The following is a 23,701-nucleotide window of genomic DNA, read 5'->3' as shown; positions in this document are numbered from 1 at the left end:
GGCTAGGGCGACGGGTGGAGCACGGCGTCGACGCGGCCGTGGCCATGTGCGCGCCCGGCGCGAGCTTGACGAAAAGGCGAGGGGCGGGTGCGCTGTAGCCAGTGGCTGGCTGGTAGGGTCGTGAGTGCCACGTGGGCGTACGGGCTGCGGGGTAGCGAGGCGACCGGGTGAGAAACGGCGAGGGCGCGAGCGGGCTGGCTGGCGCGTTGGCTGGGCTGGCGGGCTGCGTTAGCTGGGTTGCGGGAGGCCCAGGGGGGGCTACTGCGCTGGCTGCAGGCTGCTGCTTTATTTCTATTTTTTTAAACAGAAATAGAAACAGAAAAACTTAGGGAAAAAGGAGAGGAGTTGGAGCATAAAGAAAATATTCTCCAACTCCTGGAATTATCCACTATTTTAATAAATTGCATTGGGCATTTTTAGAGGTAAAAAAATAAGACAAGTTTGAATTATATTCAAACTTGTGTCATTTTTGAACCTGACCAAAACAACTTCAAATAAGGATATATTTAGCAGAGAGGTTTAGGGCAAGGAGCAAGATTTATAGGGAGAAGATGAACATTAATAGAGAAAGGAAAATTAGCACTTGATAAAAGAAGGAAGTAGAGGGAAGGAGGAGAAGTGATGGTGCCATGGTTTGAAAAGGGGAAGAAAGGTCATGCCCATGATGCTCATGGCAACAACAAGAATGACAAAATGCAACATGAGATGGCATGAGATGAAAATGCACTATATGATGATGACATATGATGGCTAAAAGGCATATGACAAGAAGCACAAATGCAAAATGGTAAGGAGAGCATGACAAAGAAAAGAATAACACACATAACCAAAACAAGATGAGGCCAATCATGATAAAACCCACAAGAATTGGATGAAGTTCAAGTTGATATATAGCCAAAATGGGACATGATACATCTGGGGTGTTACAACTCTCCTCCACTACAAGAGGATCTCGTCCCGAGATCTAGGACTGAAAGAACTCCAGATATTCGGAAAGGAGGTGATCCTCGCGCTCCCAGGTGGCTTCTCGGTCGGAATGGTGTGACCACTTCACTTTCAGGAATTTGATTGACTTGTTGCGAGTCTTGCGCTCGGTTTCTTCAAGAATAGCAACGGGATGCTCATGATAAGAGAGATCTTCTTGGAGGTCGATTTCTTCGAAGTTGATAGTGCGCTCAGGAGTCTTGAAGCACTTGCGAAGCTGTGACACGTGAAACACATCGTGCACGTTTGCAAAGTTGGATGGAAGCTCAAGTTGATAGGCGAGGTCGCCTCTTTTTCCAATGATCTTGAAAGGGCCCACGTATCTAGGGGCAGGCTTCCCTTTGATACCGAAGCGACGAGTGCCTTTCATTGGAGAGACGCGGAGGTAGACATGGTCTCCGATTTCAAAAGCCAAGTCACGGTGCTTGCTATCATAGTAACTCTTTTGGCGCGATTGCGCGGCTTTGAGATTCTCACGAATGACTTTGCACATTTCTTCGGCTTCTGTGATCAAGTCGTTGCCAAGAAGTTGGCGTTCACCTGTCTCAGACCAGTTGAGAGGAGTATGGCACTTTCTGCCATAGAGAATTTCGAATGGGGCCTTGCCCGAACTCGCTTGGAAGCTGTTGTTGTAGGAAAACTCGGCATATGGAAGACAATCTTCCCACTTCATACCGAAAGAGATGACACAAGCCCTGAGCATATCTTCAAGGATTTGATTGACTCGCTCGACTTGGCCACTTGTTTGAGGATGGAAAGCTGTGCTGAAACGAATGTTGGTGCCCATGGCCGTCTGAAAGGAGTCCCAGAACTTAGAAGTGAAGATGCTTCCACGATCTGAAGATATCAATTGTGGAATGCCGTGCAACAAGACAATTCTGGAGGTGTATAGCTCTGCCAGCTGAGCTGCTGTGATAGATTCTTTGATAGGGAGAAAATGAGCCACTTTGGTAAGCTTGTCAATGACAACGAAGATAGCATCATTTCCACGCTTGGATTTAGGAAAACCAGTCACGAAGTCCATCTCGATATGGTCAAACTTCCATTCCGGAATAGCAAGAGGTTGGAGGAGACCAGCTGGTCGTTGGTGTTCTGCTTTCACTCTTCTGCAGACATCACATTCATTCACGAATTGAGCAATTTCTCGCTTCATTCGAGTCCACCAATATGACTGCTTGAGGTCATGGTACATCTTTGTACTTCTAGGATGAATGGATAGGAGGGAATTGTGTGCCTCATTCATGATGACTTTTCTCAGATCACCCTTAGGAACCACAATTCGATCCTCGAAGAAAAGAGTATCTTTGTCATCCAAACGATAGCACTTGTATTTAGGAATGCCCTTGTCAATACCACGTTTCACCTTCTTCACCATGGTATCCAGGAGTTGTGCCTCACGAATTTGATCTTCCAAACTAGGAGAGACTATGAGGTTGGCAAGAAAGCCTTGAGGAACAACTTGAAGATTCAGCTTGCGGAAGGCTTCACAAAGATCCGGTTGAAACGGCTTGAGAATTAGACTGTTGCAATAAGCCTTTCTGCTCAGAGCATCTGCAATCACATTCGCCTTGCCAGGAGTATATTCGATACTCGGATTGTACTCTTGAATCATTTCGACCCATCGAGTTTGTCTGAGATTAAGGTTGGGTTGAGTGAAGATATACTTGAGGCTCTTGTGATTGGTGAAAATGTCCACTTGCCTTCCCAATAAGAGATGTCTCCATGTTATCAATGCATGGACAACTGCCGCCAACTCGAGATCGTGAGTGGGGTAGTTCTTTTCATTGGGCTTCAACTGATGAGAGGTATAGGCCACAACTTTTTTCTCTTGCATCAACACAGCACCGAGACCTTGAAAAGGAGCATCACAGAATACTTCGAATGGCTTGGATTCATCAGGAGGAGTCAAAGCAGGAGCTGTGACTAGCTTCTCTTTGAGGGTGTTGAAAGCAACATCGCACTCAGGCGTCCAGACATACTTGACATGCTTCTGGAGGAGGTTGGAAAGAGGCTTTGCAATCTTTGAGAAGTTCTCAACGAATCTTCGACAATAACTTGCAAGACCAAGAAAGCTGCAAAGCTGTTTGACATTCTGAGGAGGTTCCCAATTCAGAACTGCGGAAACCTTTGCGGGATTAACAGCAATGCCCTTGGCAGAGATGATATGACCAAGGTAAAGAACTTCATCAAGCCAGAACTCACATTTGGAAAACTTCGCATAGAATTGATGCTCTCTGAGCTTGTCGAGCACCAATCGCAAATGTTTGGCATGATCCTGCTTATTCTTGGAGAAGACCAAAATATCATCGAGATACACCAGAACAAATTCATTGGTGTAGGGGTTGAAGATAAAGTTCATCATGCGAGAGAACGTTGGAGGAGCATTGACAAGGCCGAAAGACATGACAGTATATTCATAAGACCCATAGCTTGTTCTAAATGCTGTCTTGGGAATATCTTGTTCACGAATGCGAATCTGATGATAACCCATACGAAGGTCAAGCTTGGAGAATACTTTAGCCCCTTTGAGTTGCTCGAAAAGCTCGTTGATGTTGGGAAGTGGATACTTGTTCTTGATTGTCTTCTTGTTCAATGGACGGTAATCGACGCAAAGTCGGTCCGTGCCATCCTTCTTCTGGACAAAAAGAACTCCACAACCCCATGGGGAAGAACTCGGTCTGATCAAACCCAGACGCTCTTGTTCATCGAGCTGCTTCTTCAATTCCTTCAGCTCCTTGGGTCCAAGATTGTATGGACGCTTGCAAACGGGCTCAGTTCCAGGCTCAAGATCAATAACGAACTCGACTGGCCGATGAGGAGGCATACCCGGAAGCTCTTCTGGAAAGACATCTTGGTACTCACAAACGACTGGAATTTAAGAAATAGCATCCAATTCGCCCTTCTCATTGAGAGAAAACAACCGAATGGTTTCATCACGAGCGGCATAGATGATAACATCCTCAGAAGGGTGTGTCAATTGAATTTGCCTGGCAGCACAATCAAGCTGAGCTTTGTGCTTAGAAAGCCAGTCCATCCCGAGAATTAGATCAATATTAGAATCGCCAAGAACAACTGGAGAAGACAGAAATTTATAGTCGCCCATCTTGATACCGACATTTGTAACCATCAAACGAGAACTCATGTGCTTGCCCGGGGAAACAATTGCTAGAGTTCTATCCAAATATTCCGAAGTGAAATCATGCTTGGTAAAGAACGGTATTAACATGAAACAATGCGATGCACCAGTATCAAATAAGACTTTTGCAGGAATATCATTAACTGAGAGATTACCCATGATCACATCTGAAGAATCCTCTGCCTGAGCTGCATTCAGCATGTTCACCTTTGCATGCTTTGGATTATGCTTGACCACTGCATTGCTTTAAGATCTCACAGGAGGAGGAGGAGGAAGGCGCCTTTGATTGAAGCATTTGTTCGCGTAGTGACCTTTCTGCTGGCACTTGTTGCAAGTCACTTCTGAGAGCGGACGATGATAAGGAGCATTTGACTTTGAAGCTTGAGGCTGAGACTTGTTCTGATAGCTTGGGTTGGGTGGGTGGGAAGATCCACGACCACCTGAGTTCTTCTGCTGGTAAGGCTGACGAAATAGAGGAGGAGGAAGATAGAACTTCTGCTGCTTAGCTGCCACTTGTGAGGAAGAAGAAGATTGCACTGCATCTCTGATTCTCTTCTTAGAAGCCTCACACTTGAGCTGAGCACCTTCTTGCTTGAGTGCCATATTGTAGAATTGATCAAACTGAGTAGGATCAACAAGAACGAGAGCTAACTACAGATCCTCTCTAAGGCCACCTCTGAACTGATAGATCATACTTTTCTCATTAGGAACATCTTGCTTAGCAAAGCGAGCAAGTTTTTGAAACTGCTTGTTGTATTCGTACACTGACATGTTGCGTTGCTTGAGATTGCGGAACTCCTCACGCTTGCTCTCAACAAACACTGGTAGGAATATGGTGAGCTTTAAAGTCCCGACAGAAATCAGTCCAAGTAATCACTCGACCACCTCTGGAATCCTTGTATTGCTGGAACCAATCAGCTGCCTGATCCTTGAGCTGAAAAGAAGCGAACTTGACATAGTCCTCAGGCCTGACATTGCTGCATTCAAAATGCTTGTTGATATCCACGAGCCAATCATCGGCGTCTGTGGCCTCGGCACAGTAGCTGAAAGACTTCGGCTGATTTGCCAGGAACTGGTTGAGGGTTGGAAATAGAGGCTGATGATTGAACTGCCCTTGACCTTGATTCCCTTGGTTGCCTTGGCCTTGGTTGCGCTCTTGCATGAGCTGGATCATCATCTGAGCATGGGCATTAGAAGCTGCCATCAAAGCTTGCCATGCCTCCGGAGGCGGAGGTGGAGGTGGAGGGTTCGCCTGACTCCCATCATTGCGTTCCGGATTCTGACGCATTGGCGAAACCATCCTGAAGAGGGTGACATCCGTTAGCATCTTGATAGACAGATAGACAAGTCGAATCAATCGGATAGAAATTGCAACATATAGTCTTCACAATAAACATTCGAACAAGGATGAACGAATGAATTCCAAAGCAAACATCACACGTCCATTAAGGTGAGAAGCCACTTGAATAGAGATTGATGAATGAAATAAACAAGGTACAACTGGAACAAATAAGTGGTAAGGATTACCCAATCACAAACCAAATATCTGCGGAAGAAATGCTAGAGCTACTTGAATCCCACCTATAAACTCCCGAAATTTTCTGGTTATGCAATCAGGTGTTGGGGATACAGGGGAAGCAATATATCTCACCCAAACTAACAATCCCTACATCCAGCTGTATCCATCCGTCAACACATAACCAAGAAACCTTCGGAAATCATGTACCTCAACCTTCGAAAAGCATCTGTTATACGAGTTATGGCAATACTCCCGAGCTCGCCCCAGTACTGGGTTATCGGGGTTATCTCACCAACAACTGTACAAAAGAGATTTTCGATGTCGACAAAGCTCAGGTATTCTAGAACTGCAACGATAAAATTGTGACGACAACACCTCAGAGCTTGACTCCCCTGGTCAAAGCCACATAAATAGACAGGAGGCACCAAGAACAATGTTCTCGTCACAAAACCATCGAAACGATTCCAAGATACCCGCGTGATCCTAAATTTTTTTTAGTGAAATTTGAGGAGAGGACAGTCAAAACATCTACGTCAGGAGACCTCACAAGAGCGACGAAGGGACTGAGGAGTAAAAAGAATCATACTCTCCGATATATATAATCCTAAGACTCAAAACATTTTTGTTCTAGACTCAACATCGCCAGCAAACAATCAAGCAGGGGGCTCCTAAGTCGGGGATGGCTCTGATTACCAACTTGTAACACCCACGATGCGGCTATATCTCCCATGTGTCGAAGCACGATTTAGAGGCATAACCGCATGGTGGTTTTGTCGCAAGAAGGGTCATCTTCACACAATCCCATGTAATGAACAAGAATGGGATAAAGAGAGTTGGCTTACAATCGCCACTTCACACAATACATAATTAAGATCATACATCATTCCCCGGCTACGGTCAAGTTCAAATGAAAAGAAGACAACCCCAAATGCTAGATCCCCGATCGCCCCGACTGGGCTCCTCTACTGATCATCTGGAAACGATACATAGTAACGACCAAGGGCCTCATCAAATTCCCACTTCAGCTCAGTTGCACCATCTGCGCCAGTATCCTCGGCACCTGCATCTGTTTTGGTAGAATCTGTGAGCCACGGGGACTCAGCAATCTCACACCCGCGAGATCAAGACTATTTAAGCTCATAGGTAGGCAAAGGGGTAATATGGTGGAGCTGCGGCAAGCACTAAGCATATATGGTGGCTAACATACGCAACTGAGAGCGAGAAGAGAAGCAACGCGTCGGTCGAGAAGCTAGAAGTGATCAAGAAGTGATCCTGAAACTACTTACGTCAAACATAACTCAAGCGCGTTCACTTCCCGGACTCCGCCGAGAAGAGACCATCATGGCTACACACGCGGTTGATGCATTTTAATGAAGTAAGTGTCAAGTTATCTACAACCGGACATTAACAAATTCCCATCTGCCTCATAACCGCGGACACGGCTTTCGAAAGATTGTATACCCTGCAGGGGTGTCCCAACTCAGCCCATCACAAGCTCTCACGGTCAATGAAGGATAAACCTTCTCCCGGGAAGACCCGATCAGCCTCGGAATCCCGGTTCGCAAAACATTTCGACAATGGTAAAACAAGACCAGCAAAGCCGCCCGAAGTGCCGACAAATCCCGATAGGAGCTGCACATATCTCGTTCTCAGGGCACACCGGATGAGCCAGACGTCGGGTTGGCATAGACCCTGGTTGCCCAAGGGGCGCCGGACATCGCTCAGGTTGGACCAACACTCGAAGGAGCACTGGCCCGGGGGGGGTAAATAAAGATGACCCTCTGGCTCGCGAAAACCCCAGGGAAAAAGGCTTAGGTGGCAAATGGTAAAATCAAGGTTGGGCCTTGCTGGAGGAGTTTTATTCAAAGCGAACTGTTAAGGGGGTCCCATAAATCACCCAACCGTGTAAGGAACGCAAAATCAAGGAACATAACACCGGTATGACGGAAACTAGGGCGGCAAGAGTGGAACAAGTCACCAGGCATAAGACCGAGCCTTCCACCCTTTACCAAGTATATAAGGTGCAATAATTTAAACAGGAAATATTGTAATATCCCAAAATATCCATGTTCCGACCAGGAACAAACTTCATCTTCACCTGCAACTAACAATGCTATAAGAGGGGCTGAGCAACAGCGGTGACATAGCCAATCAATGGTTGCTAGGAGAGGTTGGTTAGAGGTTTGACATGGCAATAGGTAGGCATGGTAAACAATGGCGGGAAGAGCTAACATAGCGATAGAGCGAGTACTAGCAAGCAAAAATAGAAGTGATATCGAAGGTATGGTCATCTTGCCTGCAAGGTTCTCAGAGTTGTCGAAGGCTTGATCCTCGTAAACGTTCTCAACTGGTTCCTCATGCACGTACTTGTCTCCCGGCTCTACCCAAAGTAAGAACACAAGCAAGGAACCACAATAAATCACGGTGCAATGCACAAGCATCATGATGCAATACATGTCATGATATGCGAGAGGTGATATGCAAAGCGTATGCGTGCTTCGGAAGGAAAGATGATGAACAAGGCATGAAATTGGCAAACCAAGTATGCCGCTAGAAAGATGATATGATTTCGGTTGAAATCGATATAGAGATCACCGGATTCGGATGCACGGTTTGCAAAAGACAAGCAAGACAAGATATGATGCAAACTGCTAAAACAGCAACATGGCCACTTGGATGCAAAGTATAAATAAGCTATAGCACCCAAACATATGAACAAAATGCATAGCAGTGATGTACAGGAGATGCTCTACGAAACATGAACATTGAGCTCAATCTAAAAGCCACTAGAGCATGACTAAAATAGCATGGCAAAGATGCAAAAGATAACAGGTTCTACAGACTTAGTGGAATTACTAGGCATAGCAGAAACAGATTCATCATGGCATCTCTACAGGCTTGATTAACTCACTACCAGGCATGTCATGGCATAGAACAAGTACTAGCATGAAGTAGGCATGAAAATGAAGCTACTCATGTGCAAAACAATCAACTAGCATATTTGCATGAACAAACACCTAAGAGACAAAACAACAATATGAAGTGAGATAACATGATTATGAAGTTGCTCAAATGCAGAAACTAATGCCACCATTGGATTGGTGGGATTTTTCTACCCCAAAAACATATATAATATGATAGGGTTGCTGTAGAAAAATCATCACAAATGCATTAAGTTAAACCTGCCCTATATGGTAAATGACAGAAATGGCATATTCCATAATCGGAAACGTCCAGAAATGGACTTGCCCGAAAAGGACAGATTCCATATGCCAGAAATGGTATATTCGCTGGGAACCAAAATAAAACAAATAATAAAATAAAAAAAACACACATGGGCTAAGGAGGATGACAGGTGGGGCCACCCTATCATACGCACAATGCACAGAAATGGAAAAAAGGGGGGGGGGATGAAATATGCAGCCGCGGGGGATCGAACCCGGGTCTCCCCGGTGTGGCTCTGCTTCGGCAACCACTAGGCTAGGCAGGCGGTTCTGATAGGAAAAGGGCTTCGGCTCCTTTTAGATAGGCACCAGGTCGAGCAACTCTGTTGCAAACAGAGAAGACGACGGCGCCGGCGAGGGAAACGACGGCAACCAGTGGGCACAGGGACTCCGGCGGCCGTGCGGAAAGGGGAATGGATGTGTGCATCTACGAGGGGATGCGGGGGCGCTCGAGCTCGAGCAGTTGCTCGACTCGGGGCCATGGCGTCCGCGGCGAACGGCAGCAGCAGCTACGGCGACACCGGGAAAGGCAGGGTGCGCGCGGGAGCGTGAACGAGCGGCGCGAGCGAGCTGCGGGAGCACGACAGGGGGGAACTAGAGCGGGGGCACGCAAACACGCTACGGCTGCACAGCACTGCATAAACGAATTCAGAAAACGCCGGAGCACTACGTGCGCGAGAAAGACATGGATCAGAAAGCGATCTACGGGCGCCTACATGCCATGGGAAGGATGGGAGAGGGAGGTGCGTTACCCAGCTCACCCAAGGACGCGAAAGTGGTCGACGGAGACGAGCTGGCGGCGACGAATCGGAGCTCTGAACCTTGGTGCGTTTCTGATCGAGAGGAAGGAGGAAGCAGGGGACGTCGAGGAACTCGTCGTCCGGGGCACCGTAGTCGACGTCGTGGAAGGAGATGACGACGAGGAAGAAGAAGGGCACGATCAGCAGGGTTGGGAGTGGCCGGAGAGCACGCCGGCGACGAGGCGCGCTCTCAGGTGCGCTCGTGACGGAGCGGATGCGGTGGATCTGGTGGTTCTACTCACCTGGCGGTGGCGAAGAGAGGAAGAGGGAAACCCTAGGGGTTGTGTGGACACGGAGAGGGGATAAAAGGGGGGCTAGGGCGACGGGTGGAGCACGACGCCGACGCGGCCGTGGCCATGTGCGCCCCCGGCGCGAGCTTGACGAAAAGGCGAGGGGCGGGTGCGATGTAGCCAGTGGCTGGCTAGTGGGGTCACGAGTGCCACGTGGGCGTACGGGCTGCGGGGTAGCGAGGCGACCGGGTGAGAAATGGCGAGGGCGCGAGCAGGGTGGCTGGCGCGTTGGCTGGGCTGGCGGGCTGCGTTAGCTGGGCTGCGGGAGGCCCAGGGGGGGGGGGCTGCTGCGCTGGCTGCAGGCTGCTGCTTTATTTCTATTTTTTTAAACAGAAATAGAAACAGAAAAGCTCAGGGAAAAAGGAGAGGAGTTGGAGCATAAAGAAAATATTCTCCAACTCCTGGAATCATCCACTATTTTAATAAATTGCATTGGGCATTTTTAGAGGTAGAAAAATAAGACAAGTTTGAATTATATTCAAACTTGTGTCATTTTTGAACCTGACCAAAACAACTTCAAATAAGGATATATTTAGCAGAGAGGTTTAGGGCAAGGAGCAAGATTTACAGGGGGAAGATGAACATTAATAGAGAAAGGAAAATTAGCACTTGATAAAAGAAGGAAGTAGAGGGAAGGAGGAGAAGTGATGTTGCCATGGTTTGAAAAGGGGAAGAAAGGTCATGCCCATGATGCTCATGGCAACAACAAGAATGACAAAATGCAACATGAGATGGCATGAGATGAAAATGCACTATATGATGATGACATATGATGGCTGAAAGGCACATGACAAGAAGCAAAAATGCAAAATGGTAAGGAGAGCATGACAAAGAAAAGAATAACACACATAACCAAAACAAGATGAGGCCAATCATGATAAAACCCACAAGAATTGGATGAAGTTCAAGTTGATATATAGCCAAAATGGGACATGATACATCTGGGGTGTTACATAGTGCTGATCATAACACCTCTATTAAGATGCTTAAAGAAGTTATTTTTCGAGGTTTGGAGTCCCTAGATACCTAATGACTGATGGTGGTTCACATTTTATTCATGGTGCTTTTCGTAAAATGCTTGCTAAGTATGATGTTAATCACAGAATTGCGTCTCCATATCACCCTCAGTCTAGTGATCAAGTAGAATTGAGTAACAGAGAGCTCAAATTAATTTTGCAAAAGACTGTTAATAAATCTAGAAAGAATTGGTCCAAGAAACTTGATGATGCATTATGGGCTTATAGAACTGCATATAAAAATCCTATGGGTATGTCTCCATATAAAATAGTTTATGGAAAAGCATGTCACTTACCTCTCGAACTAGAACATAAGGCATATTGGGCCATTAAAGAGCTCAATTATGATTTCAAACTTGCCGGTGAGAAGAGGTTATTTGACATCAACTCACTTGATGAATGGAGAACTTAAGCCTATGAGAATGCCAAGCTGTTTAAAGAAAAAGTTAAAAGATGGCATGACAAAAGGATACAAAAGCGTGAGTTTAATGTAGGTGATTATGTGTTGCTATACAACTCTAGTTTAAGATTTTTTGCAGGAAAACTTCTCTCTAAATGGGAAGGCCCTTACGTTATCGAGGAGGTCTATCGTTCCAGTGCCATAAAAATCAACAACTTCAAAGGCACAAATCTGAAGGTGGTGAACGGTCAAAGGATCAAACATTATATCTCAGGTAATCCTATAAATGTTGAAACCAACGTTATTGAAACCGTAACCCCGGAGGAATACATAAGGGACACTTTCCAAAATGTTTCAGACTCCGAAAAGGAATAGGTATGTGGTACGGTAAGTAAACCGACTCCAAAGCAGTTATAATAGTAAAAAAATTCTGTTTTGGAATATTTAAGAAAATAGGAAAATAAGAAGTAGTCCGGGAAGGACACGAGGCATCCACGAGGGTGGTGGGCGCGCCCCCTGCCTCGTGGGCACCTCGTGTGCTCTCCGGACTCCGTTTTCTTGCATGATACTTCTTTTTGTTGGTAAAAATTCATTATATAATCTCCCGAAGGTTTTGACCACTGTATCATGCGAATATCCTCTATCTTTGTTTTGAGCTGTTTTCTGTCAGAGTTGTCATGGCCAGGCATCATGTCATCACCCTCCTCCAACAATGAAGGCAACGATTCTTGGATAATGAAGGTGGAGCTGAAGAGAGAAGAACCCATGGAGATCAACAAGGATGATAGGATCAAGAAGGCCATGGAGGAACAAGCTCCGGCGGGAGAAAAGAAGCCATCCAACCTATCCCCGACCTCTGTACCCCAACTGAGATTGAAGCTTTCAAGATGATTGAGTTAGCTCGCATACAAAACAAGTATCTCACACGTGAAAATATTTTGTTGAAGGATCATATCGTCGCACTCAAGGGCATTATTCGCAAATTCGAAGAGCTCCTACGCTCGATGTGCGACTATCCATCATCACCACCACCTTCTTCACTAGCAAAGGAGACATAATTACATGGGTATGGGCACTCCCCTTGGCAACTTCCAAGCTTGTGATAAAGACCAAACCTCGATGGCGAGATCCGATCTGTTGTTGCGGCCCGACCTTTCACGACACTCCACCACCAGCAGTAGTAACCTCTCGCCCGTGGACGCGATGTACACGAAGTAGAGGGTTTGAACCTTACGGCTCAGCACGAGAAAACCAATCTCGACGAGGGTACTCACGCACAAAACAATTTCCACGAAGAGAAATCGCAACACAGAGGTTTTCTAAAGCTTCCTCCAAACTTAGGGATTTTTAGACAGCTTCCCCCAAAACTCGATATGGGTATTTACCCTAAAAACACACCGTGTCTATTTTATAAAATAACCTGCCTTTACATGATCGCATCCTCTACTACTTATAGCTGACCCGACTAATCAACTTACCCTCACGTAGAAGTAATCTATCCCTACATGCAACGCACAAGTCAAAAGGAAACTAAGACTATAATCTATTTTGGACTCTATACTATATTTAATTAGTTGTCTTTTACATCTCGGCAACAAACATCCTGTATGTATCTTCACTGTAGGTGGACCCCATCCCAAGTCCTTGAGAGATAGATGGCCACGTACATCTCCTTCCCGTACATGTTCCTTGCGTGGTAAAAATAGGAACATAAATCCTTCTTTAAACCTTCCTTTAACTCCTTTTATATCTCCAAGTAAATAGCCATAATTCTTGGTTGCATGCACCGAATGAATTTTGCCTCCTACAATTGGAACAGAATAGCATTCTAGGTTGGCTTCCATCTCATATTTTTCTCTCTTTATTTCTTGCATCATTGTACGCATGTCAAGTCCTGATGTAAATCTCATCTTGTCTTGAGCCTGGACATGTTTCTCCTTTTGGCCTATATTAATTATGTGCGATGCATCAACGTGCATGCAAGTATTAACTAGTGTATCCTCATCTTCATTACTTGGCCGGAGATACTCCGGTGTAGATGCTTCGTATTTTCGGACAACATCGGCTTCAGATGAAACGTCGACAACCTCAGTGTTTTTATTACAACGGGTCGTATCAGCTTGGGGGAGGTGCCCCGGTATCGTATCACCATCACACTTCTATCTTTACCGTTTTTCTTAGTTCGATCCTTTTAGTAATATCTTGATCTAGTAGAATAAGTTTTGGTATGATTTAGTTTTGAGTTTTGCTTTATAGTCCCTCTATGTAATCGAGTCCATGAGCTATATATAATAAAGATTAATGTTGAGTTAAGGGCTTTGCTATCTTGCTATGATCTTAAGGGAATAAAAAAAAGAATTAAAAAGAAATAAAGAAATCATGTTGATCCTATGGAGAGTAATGACTTCACATATAAAGAGTATGATGAATAAAAGTTGTTGAGAGTTGACAAACATAATTTTGGTCATCGTTGCAATTAATAGGAAGTAATAAAGAAAGAGAGGTTCTCACATATAAATATACTATCCTGGACATCTTTTATGATTGTGAGCACTCATTAAAATATGACATGCTAAAGAGTTGGTGTTGGATAAGGAAGACAATGTAATGGGTTATGTTTTCTTATATCTGAAATAAAGTATATTGTCATGGACCATCCGACATGTTGAGCTTGCCTTTCCCCCTCATGCTAGCCAAATTCCTTGCACCAAGTAGAGATACTACTTGTGCTTCCAAATATCCTTAAACCCAGTTTTGCCATGAGAGTCCACCATACCTACCTATGGATTGATTAAGATCCTTCAAGTAAGTTGTCATATTGCAAGCAATAAAAAATGCTCTCTAAATATGTATGACTTATTAGTGTGGAGAAAATAAGCTTTATATGATCTTGTGATATGGAAGCAATAAAAGCGACAGACTGCATAATAAAGGTCCATATCACAAGTGGCAATATAAAGTGACGTTCTTTTGCATTAAGATTTCGTGCATCCAACCATAAAAGCACATGACAACCTCTGCTTCCCTCTGCGAAGAGCCTATCTTTTACTTATGTCTTATACAAGAGTCATGGTGATCTTCACCTTTCCTTTTACATTTTATCCTTTGGCAAGCACCTCGTGTTGGAAAGATCCTAATATATATAAGGCTGGACTATTCTGTTACCCATAACAGAATATTATTCTGTTACCATCGGTCCCTATAAGAGCGCGACGCGCAGACCATAGTAAACTTCCCCACCCGCCCCCAACCTACCCACCTCCTTCCGCCGGAGGCAGCCGTCGCGGGCGGGCGAGCGACGGCGGCAGCCGGAGCAAGGGAGCCCGTGGGGCCGTGACAGGTTGCTCCTCTGACCCACGCGCTGACGCCGGCTGGCCGTCCGCTCCTCCGCCGACCGGCTATGCACACCGACCCGAACCGATACGAGCTGGGTAAAATCCCACCCACCGCCCAGTTCCCACCAGCGAATGGCCTCCGCCCCTGCTTTTAGCGCGCCGCCTCCGGCCTCCCACCACACCCGCCGCCGCCATGCTACCATCACACAAGCCGCCACCGGCCTCCCGCAAGACTCGCCGCCAACGGCCCCTGCTTCCACCCACCATCAGCCACCTTTAAGGGACACCCAGTCACCTTCACCACCGCCACGAGCGACGCGCCTCCTCCCATGGATTTGGTCGCTGCCCTGCGCCTCCTGCTGGCGACGAGCCCAGTCCTCCTGCCTTCTTCCAGCAACGCGCGCCGTTCAACGCCACCACCACTGCCAGTTCAACGCTGCCCCGAAAAATCCTATGCGTCAACCCCCTGGCTGACTTTGTTTCTCTCAACTTCAAGAAGAGGTTCACTTCAGAAGTTTGAACAAGAAAAAGAGGTTCATTTCAGAACTTGCGTGTGGTGTATGTACTGATGCTAACCTTGTTTTGCTTCTTTACAAAGCCTCTAGGAATATTAGTACTGAATTGTTTCTGTCAGCTCCAGCGGGCAAGTGGCCCTGCACAACAACATGCAGCAGTTCAACAGGGGAGTGTGGGTTAGTACCACGCCGACAAGTCAGGTAGACGTCCTTTGCATCACGAACTGGTGCAGTTCGATCTTGCGCAAGCAGGAAATTCCCTGGTGCCGAGTGTGTCAGTACCACCCTACACAACAGCAATCATTATCTTCTTGCAGCTTCCATTGAACAATTAATCCAAGGAATTTTGGGTGGAGCAACATTTGTCGGTCTTAGGAATCTCGGTCATTATTCACCACCAGCCATGGTGATGGTCATTGCTGCTCTTTCCATCGCATGGGAGCCGGTTGTTGCTGCCCTTCAATATCTCTATTTCTGAACTATTGTTGCTTGCTATCTCACCCCTCTCAAAATTGTTCGATGATTCGTGTACAGAGAAATTAAATACCTTTTTTGTGTTTCTTTTTTAAGTCATTATATGCTCTTGAAATGTTTATGTTTATGCCTCAAAAAAGAGAGAGAGAGAGAGAGAGAAAACCAGTACGTGTGTCTCACACTCTGTTACATAACATTTTAATTATCTTTGCCACAAAGCTTCATTTATCCAGAGAAGTTCAAAGTAAAGATTAATTCACACTTTAGGTTTTTCTCCTTTTGTCTATTTGTTCAGTTCTGACTCCTTCGGTTTTGGTTGCAGAGAAAGTTCAAAGTTCATGCTCCTTTGTTTTTTGTTAAGTCAGGCAGAGTCAGGTTTTGCTTGGGCATCATCTCGTCTCGTCCGTTCAGCAAAAGCCTCCAAATAAGTTTACACTTGTGGTTTTGCTCGTTGGTTTAATTCTTCAGTCCACACTCCTTGGGTTTTTGTTCTAGAGAAGTTAAAGAAAACCTGTAGAGGTTTGTGGTAAGTTATGTTTCATTTGAAGCAGGAACATCAACTGCCACACCGATTGAGTTATGTATAATTCGTACCAATTGTTCATATGTTTGATTCTAACCCTTTAAATTTTACTAGACAACGCAGCCCAAGGACATGGTGTTGAAGCTGTCGGGCGCGCAGAGGCAGGCGGTGCTGAAGCGCGGGGGCTTGCTGCTGCCAAGGGGTCAAACGACACCCCTGTACTAGAGCAGGTAGTACTGCATGGGCGTGTCCACCTGTGACGTACCTGGCCACGGTGGCGGCACAGCGGCGTCGAGCATAAGCTGCACGCCGCTCTTGCCCATGCAACCCGCCGCCTGCTAGCCATGCATCATGCCGGCGGTCGTCTCCACATCAGTTCGATTTGGGCACTTGGGACAACGACTTAAAAGTTGAATGATGCCATGATTTGGCATTTGCTCTATGTATAGTGAAATAGTGTTGTGTATTGTTATCGGCTCATGGTAAGCACCCGGGTCGCCTTGGCCGCCTACTCATCCTCCACCTTGGCCGCCTACTCATCATGTGCTGGTCATTGGTACAGATTGCCATCATGATACTTGTATTGGGGGCTGGAGCTCATGTATTACTCCCAGGTAAGTTCAAAATTTCATGTACATTGACAATGAATAAGTTCAAGTATATTAATAATTAGAAGTTCAGGTATATGGAATCTGATGCTTGCTGTGTGCATACAAGGGTCAGTTCATCTATGTGTTTGTTGTTTGTCTGAAGCACATGTAAATTTAGTGTCATTGCTAAAATGCAGGTTTAATTTTGTTGGTTTATGAATTTTCCGCTGCAATCTAGTAGAAAAAGGAGTGAAGGGGCATGTGTTTCTGAAAAAATGTGTATGTTCAAAATGGGAGGCACAGTACATAGGGATGTTGTCCATCATCATTGATTGATTAAATCACATGCGCGCGCACACACACATATTGACTGAACTACCCTAACATCGATGATAGAGCCTTTTTCTATTTCCCTCCTACACGAGGACAGTACAATGATAGAATAAAAATCAGTTCAAAAATATATATGCTGGAGGTTTGTTGGAATGACAGAAAACACCAGTTCAATTTTTCTATACCATCGCTTTTATTGCTAGATGTTGTAGTCACTTGTTTTCTTGATGCCATCAGGTGTTTGCTTAAATGCTTCAGTCCAACAAAAAGCTCCAGAAAAGTTCATAGTTTGTTTTCAGAAAAACTCCATGGTATTTCTTCAGCTGCAGCATGTACATGTGTCCCTACAAAAAATGGTGAGCATACCCCCAGTTGCACGCTGATGCCCCCATGTTCTGCACTTTTCTTCTTGGAGCCAAGCTGTTGTTGCTAATGCGTTTGGATTTGATAAACAAGATAGAGAATAAAAGGGACGGGTGAAGAGAGAGCAAGTAGAGGAGAAAACTTGTGGGAGCCAGGCTTCTTGAAACATTGCATCCGAGCTGATTCTGGCTGCCACACGAGTTAACAACTAACTTATTTCTGTGTGGTTTGTGCAGTCCTATAGGTGTTTATGTTCATGCCCACAAGTGATTTGTTGTGAAGTTAGGCAAGATGAAGCTGGGACAAGTCCGAATCGTGTGGCAGCGCCTCTTGTGATTACTACTACAAAGCAGAAAGGATCTCTGTAAGTTAGTTAATAGCACCATGCCGTGCCTCTTGTGCTGCAAGACTGCTAGTTCTTCAACTAAAAAATATGTACGTTGCACTTCATCTTTACAGAGCCAAATCCTGGTGCGCCCAGCCGCTGCTCGTGAACCCCGCCTCCATCAGCTCCACTTCACTAGAGCCGTCAGTCCACAGGAATAGGGGTAGCGGATCCCCTATAGCGGCCAAATCCCGGTGCACCCAGCCGCTGCTCGTGAACCCCGCCTCCATCAGCTCCACTTCACCGGAGCCATCAGTTCGCAGTAGGGGTAGCAGGTTCACCCGACATCCGACGCCTTCTTCCATCTCCAAAAATCTTGTTTTTTGAGTTTAGTTCTTCGTCACATGTTTCACTAGCTGAAAATGCATGGTGTTCTGAAATTGCTTGCGGACCACTAGCTGAAATTGCTTGACGAACAAAGCAAAGGTTGTATCTTCATCTACTGTTTTTTAGATATTAGTCATATGCACGAGCACGACTATATTTGCTTGTTATGATCTAGTGGGCAGCATTAACATTTTGGTAGTCCTTCTGCAGGGCCCAAACCCACTATCGTGCAAGAAAAAGAAAGCAAAGCCTCAACCAACAGCTGCTCAATCATTAGGTAATTAATCAGCACTAAAACATACGTGTCTAATCCAATGTTGCGAAAGCAAGCTTGGAGTTGCCTGACTTATCTTTAGGTGTAGAACTAATAGTAAGATGGAGAAGAGATAATGCAACAAAAATCTTAGATAGGGCAGTGAAGTCCATTGCGCATTCTGATTTTTTGTAGCTCCGGACATCAGTTGTATTGAGACATGGATGGCTCTACACCTGAAGCACATATATCTGACAAGCATGATCACATGTTCCCTTCAGGATCTGATGGCCGATGGAGAGGCGAAGCGGAAGACGGTTAGGAAGCGCAAGAGAATTGGCAAAGACAGCATGTCAATGTGTATTTAATAGCAAGTCCATGTATTACTACATGAGAAGTACTGCTAGTGAGACTTCACTGCCCCATTTCAACAAACTTGTATATGCAATCCTGGTTTGACAAAGTACTCTGCTGCTGGTTTCAATTCCCTCACTGGATTTGCAGGCTCACGACCATCCTCTAACACCCGTCAGTGCCACCGATTTAAAGGAGCTCCGTGAGCGTGTACTTTTCCTGGTATACAATTTCGTTCCTCCTTATATTGCAGTCATTTTGGTTAGTATAAACTTTTATGGACGAAAAAGAATTCTACCAGGAAGTTCATATCTTAAATCCAGATAAGTTCGAAAAACAAACCACGACCAGTTTGAAAAAGAACCACTCTCGCTCCACCGCGGCGCCCAGGCCGTTCGCCGCCGGCACCACAGTCCGTTCACCACCGGCGCCACAGTCCGTTCACAGTGACACTGAGGCCGTTCAACGATGCAATGGTGAGGTCTGGCCTTTCCCATTCCTCTTTTTATGAAGCCTCCGAGTCGAAGTTCACCTCCGTGTGCTGCTCCACTCGTAGCTCCCAGCCTACCCTCGAGCAAGTTCGTGCCGTGCACGAGATCAGTTCAACCTGTGCACTTGGTACGTTTGTGGGAATGTCTGAGCAAAAAGAGAAACCATATATTTTTGTGCAACATTTCGACCCTGCATCCCATGAGTTCCTGATTTCTTTCTTTTGTGCAACAGTTCGACCTCGACGCTTGTGGCAGTCCCACAAGGACAAGTGTGGTCTACGATCGAGCAGTTGGTTCCCAAGTGGGTTCCTGGCTGAAGGTGGGCTTCCACGTTGAGGTGTGGAACGCAATTTACATGGAGATCCTGATGGAGTAAGATGATGGCGATGTGGCGCAGGTGGACCTCATGGAGTTTGGCTGGGCTAGCGGCGGTCGGTGGTGGACGCGGGTGCATGAGTTATGGGGCTCCATCTGCCGCTCAACCACCGCTTACTCCCACTCTGTTCACTAGTTTTGTTTTCATTGTCATGCCTATTCATCGTCGACCTGCAGCAGCAGGAGACACGAGATCACCTCCGGCACCGTTGGTCACATGAAGGTCACCAAAAATGGTATATTCTCCATAAAAATAGGTGTTTGCTTATCTATATTCTCTATTGTTGAATTATAGCACAAACATTTGCTGAAACGTGGTGCTCGGGATGTCTATTTTAATTCCTGAAACACAAACTAGGTGCTCTCAGTTCAGTACGTGAACAATCATCAGCTCGTGAAAAATACATATAACCTGCCTTGTTGTGTGGGATTTGGGGGGTGCCTAGTATGGCTAGAGTTTTCAAGTATAACAAGTGTGATAGTGGCAATTTTCAATAACTTTAATAGTTCAAGTACATAACAAAACATAAGTCCACTCTGTAAACAACAGTAGACGCAGAAAGTTCAATTTTGCTATATGTGATTGGTAATGCAGATGTGTTCTTTTGTGGTGAGGATTTCGGCACTAAACTATGCAAACAATTTAAAAGTACTCAAGTCCAACTTGCAAACCCGTAGCAGTCCTATAGTGCAACATGCATCAAATTCACAAACAGTAAACCTGACTTGAAGCAAATTCGCATCTGGTTGTTTATTTTGTAGCTCATCATTTCTAACATAAGCCAATGCTTCTATTATAATCTAGTTGTTTATTTTGTAGCTCACATTTTCTAATATAATGTTAAAATGTCCACTAGATGAAAAATTCGCGGTGTTAGCTAGATCAGTATGAGTGCTCATTAGTAAGACAAAAGTACCAGTACTGATCACTACGACATACACAAATACTAGTACTGATCAGTACTATATAGAGCCAAGCTTCACTATGGATATTACTGACCATAGGAAATTATTAGAATAATTTAATGTTTTTGTAGCTCACCTCTAATTTGTTCTACTGCTCTTTTCTCTCACTATTTTGTTTCTCTCCATACTGCAGCACAAGAGAGGTTTGGACGGATGCTGATCACTAGCCCACTATGACGCCACCGATCACTAGCACGAAGGACACCAACAGGTTGAGGATGAAGTACATGACGCAGACAATGAGGAAAACCGAAACATGGAATCCGTACACATAGCACCAACTGCAAATTCAAATTTTCTGTCTGATGATTTGATTGCTACTTGTTAAAGAAAGTGTACATAACAGTTAGATGTTTCCGCAAGAAAGGAAAATTTGTTTGAATTAAAAATATTGATCAGTACGAATCAAAAATAATGATCAGTTCGATAGTGCTCTCTCCTGCCTATTTTCGTTGATGCCACGAATAGTAAAAAAATTGTATGGGAATGTTTAATTATTACTAGCATGTAAGTTCAAAAAATAAAACATAGTCAGTTTGTCTATGAAATTTGAGGAAGTCCGTCAATGGACCCGAGGAAATTATGCTCAAACAAAAAACAAAACATATTTATTCGGGTAAAAAGTTATTTTAGTTCAGCTACACAAACCATGCAGGTTCAATAATGATGATACCATAAGTTCGGACAAGGAATCAAATATGAATTTAAAACCCAAAACTTTCACTTCTATAAGTTCAAGTGCTCATCCATACACGGTAATTCAAGTTGGTAAAAGTTCAAGTCGCAAAACAAAAGAAGTCCAGAACATCATTGCAAGAAATGTGAGTTAAGAAAGAAACAAAACATTTTTCTTTTATAAAAAATGTCATTCAGTTCAACGGTACAAATGATGCAAGTTCGGGGATGATGATATCGTAAACCGTTGAAAGGCCTGTAATGCTGCTAGCAGACGCCTTGGCTGAGTACCACTTCCCCTCCTACTTGCTCATGAGCGGCCACATTACACCCCAGGAGAGGACAGCACCAAAGAGGAGGGAGAGGTTGACGAGGTGCGAGCAGATCATCCCGGCGCCAACATACGTCAGGCTGAAGTCGAAGAAAAATCTAGCCAAGGAATCATCGAGGATTTAAAATGGTGAACTCTCTCATGCATTTTCATTTTTCAACCACCGAAACTTAAAAATTGTTCAGCGAGAGAAAAAAAAGAAGAAGTCATATAGGCGTTGCGTTAACTTCCAGGCTTTTAGCCCGAAGGTGGGAAACTGGAGGAAGCCACAGACGTCACTGTTGGTGTAGAACCACTGGAAGAAGCTGATCCCAAAGTACTTGAGGAGTCCCACGGACCTACTGCCTGTTGCGGTAAAGGTTGAAAGAAATTCTGAATCAGTCCGGGCCATCCTTTCTAAAGCATTTTTTAAACAGTTAAAACACAATTTGATTCATCGTAGCTGGGAATAAGAAGGTGTCCTTTTCACGCAAAGGAAAGGAAAAATAAAAAGGGTCGGACCTTGCATTCTTATCTCCTTGAGGTGTGTGGAACCCGTTTATGAGGACGGCAGTGGCAGTCCCACTTGGGTAGATTAGCTTGTAGTCGATCATCAGTACCTGAAAGTGTTTAGTTTCACCACCAAATCATCAGTTAAATTGAAGACCGATTGTGACTACAAAATCAATTGTAAATATCTTTCTCATCAAGATCAAAAATAAAATGCAGACTAGCTAGGTTCAGTCAGTGACCGCAACCTTGGTGCTACGGTCTTGCGAGCAATGCCAAAGTTTAAGTTCTTCTGACAGTGCAGCAACGAGCCAGGAAAATCGGGAAGCGCGACTCACCATGGACAAGGAGAGATCAGAGAAGGGCGCTGGAGCATGGAAATGGAATTAAGCCCATAGTTTTAATATCTGTGTGTCCTTATATATAAATACAACAAATCAACAAATCATGGTGATACCTAATCAAATTCAACAAATGAACAAATCAATCAAGGGGCGGTTGACCATTGGCCATCTCTCCTTTTACAGCAAAAGCCTCAGCTTCTTGGTGGGGAGAGGGCTCTGCACCTCCTCCTCCTCGGGCCGCCTCTTCACCCCTGCGTTCTCCGGCATCGGCATCAGGTTCAGGTCGAAGTTCCTCAGCATGGCGGAGGACATCGACACGGAGACGGACATGGACATGGACACGGAGGTGCCGTCCCAGTAGTGGCAGTGCTTGTGCCCTCCGAGCGCCTGTCGGGTCGTGAATTCCCGCCCGCAGACGGTGCACTGATGCGGGCCGCCGCTGCTCCCGCTCGAGGACGCCGCCGCGCTCGCCTCCGACCCGCGCCCGCGGATGCCTGCGCGGTGATGCAACGCTCTCCGGTGGGCGGTGGCTTGCGGTGGCTAGACTTGTGCCCGCCAAGCACCTGGTACGACGCGAACGCCTTCCCGCAGACCGTCCAGCTAAACCGCAGCTCCTGAGCCGGCACGGGGGACGGGTTCCACGCGCTCGCCTGCTGCTCCTTGCCGGTGGCGGCGAGCGCGGCGAGGCAGATGGCGAGGTAGTCGTCCTTGTTGAGCACTGGCGTGGCGGTGGGAACCAGGGAGAGGGAGAGGGAGAGGTCGGTCTAGTCCGCCACCACCCCACGGACCGTCACCTGCTCGCACCATGGTGGCACGCGCTCCGCCACCCGTGAGGCCGGCGTGTCGGACATGGAGTTGGCGCCCGCGAAGGCCCTCAGGGCGAGCAGCTAGAGCTCCTCAACGGTGGCGGCAGCTGTGGCAACTGCGCTGCGGGGATGAAAACGCCATGAGTCCAGTAACATAGGTCCAAACAGAGCATCGACCCATAAAGGATGATCAGTTCGACAAAAATGAGAGCATCAATTCAACCCGTCGAATTCGTCAGTTCAAAAAGGGTAACAGAATAATATTCTGTTACGCGTAACAGAATAGCCTAGATGTATATATATATATATATATATCCAATTGGATGTAAGTTAGCATGAACTATTATTGTTGACATTACCCTTGAGGTAAAAGGTTGGGAGGCAACACTATAAGCCCCTATCT

At 45.7% G+C, this 23,701-nt stretch overlaps 1 long non-coding RNA gene and 1 pseudogene across 6 annotated transcripts; one reads left to right on the top strand and one right to left on the bottom strand.

Annotated features, from left to right (window-relative positions):
* Positions 1 to 15,856: 15,856 nt before the first annotated feature.
* LOC119335644 lies at positions 15,857 to 21,084 on the top strand. 6 transcript variants are annotated; one of them, XR_005161946.1, is made up of 13 exons: positions 15,857 to 16,219; positions 16,331 to 16,698; positions 16,779 to 16,830; positions 17,377 to 17,495; positions 17,739 to 17,866; positions 17,962 to 18,162; positions 18,425 to 18,491; positions 18,749 to 18,873; positions 18,972 to 19,043; positions 19,145 to 19,302; positions 19,378 to 19,439; positions 19,545 to 19,923; positions 20,787 to 21,084. It is a non-coding gene; the product is annotated as an uncharacterized LOC119335644 (long non-coding RNA). The 6 variants fall into 6 exon arrangements; XR_005161944.1 differs by adding an exon at positions 18,244 to 18,313 and having other exon boundaries at positions 19,145 to 19,439; XR_005161943.1 differs by having other exon boundaries at positions 19,145 to 19,439.
* A 1,585-nt stretch (positions 21,085 to 22,669) lies between these two features.
* On the bottom strand, positions 22,670 to 23,343 carry LOC119338970 (annotated as a pseudogene).
* Positions 23,344 to 23,701: the final 358 nt, after the last annotated feature.

Source organism: Triticum dicoccoides, chromosome 7B (genome assembly GCF_002162155.2).
Source record: "Triticum dicoccoides isolate Atlit2015 ecotype Zavitan chromosome 7B, WEW_v2.0, whole genome shotgun sequence".
In the NCBI taxonomy this organism is placed as follows: domain Eukaryota; kingdom Viridiplantae; phylum Streptophyta; class Magnoliopsida; order Poales; family Poaceae; genus Triticum; species Triticum dicoccoides.
The sequence above is the reverse complement of the archived record's forward strand: the minus strand, read 5'-3'. Positions and strand labels throughout refer to the sequence as shown.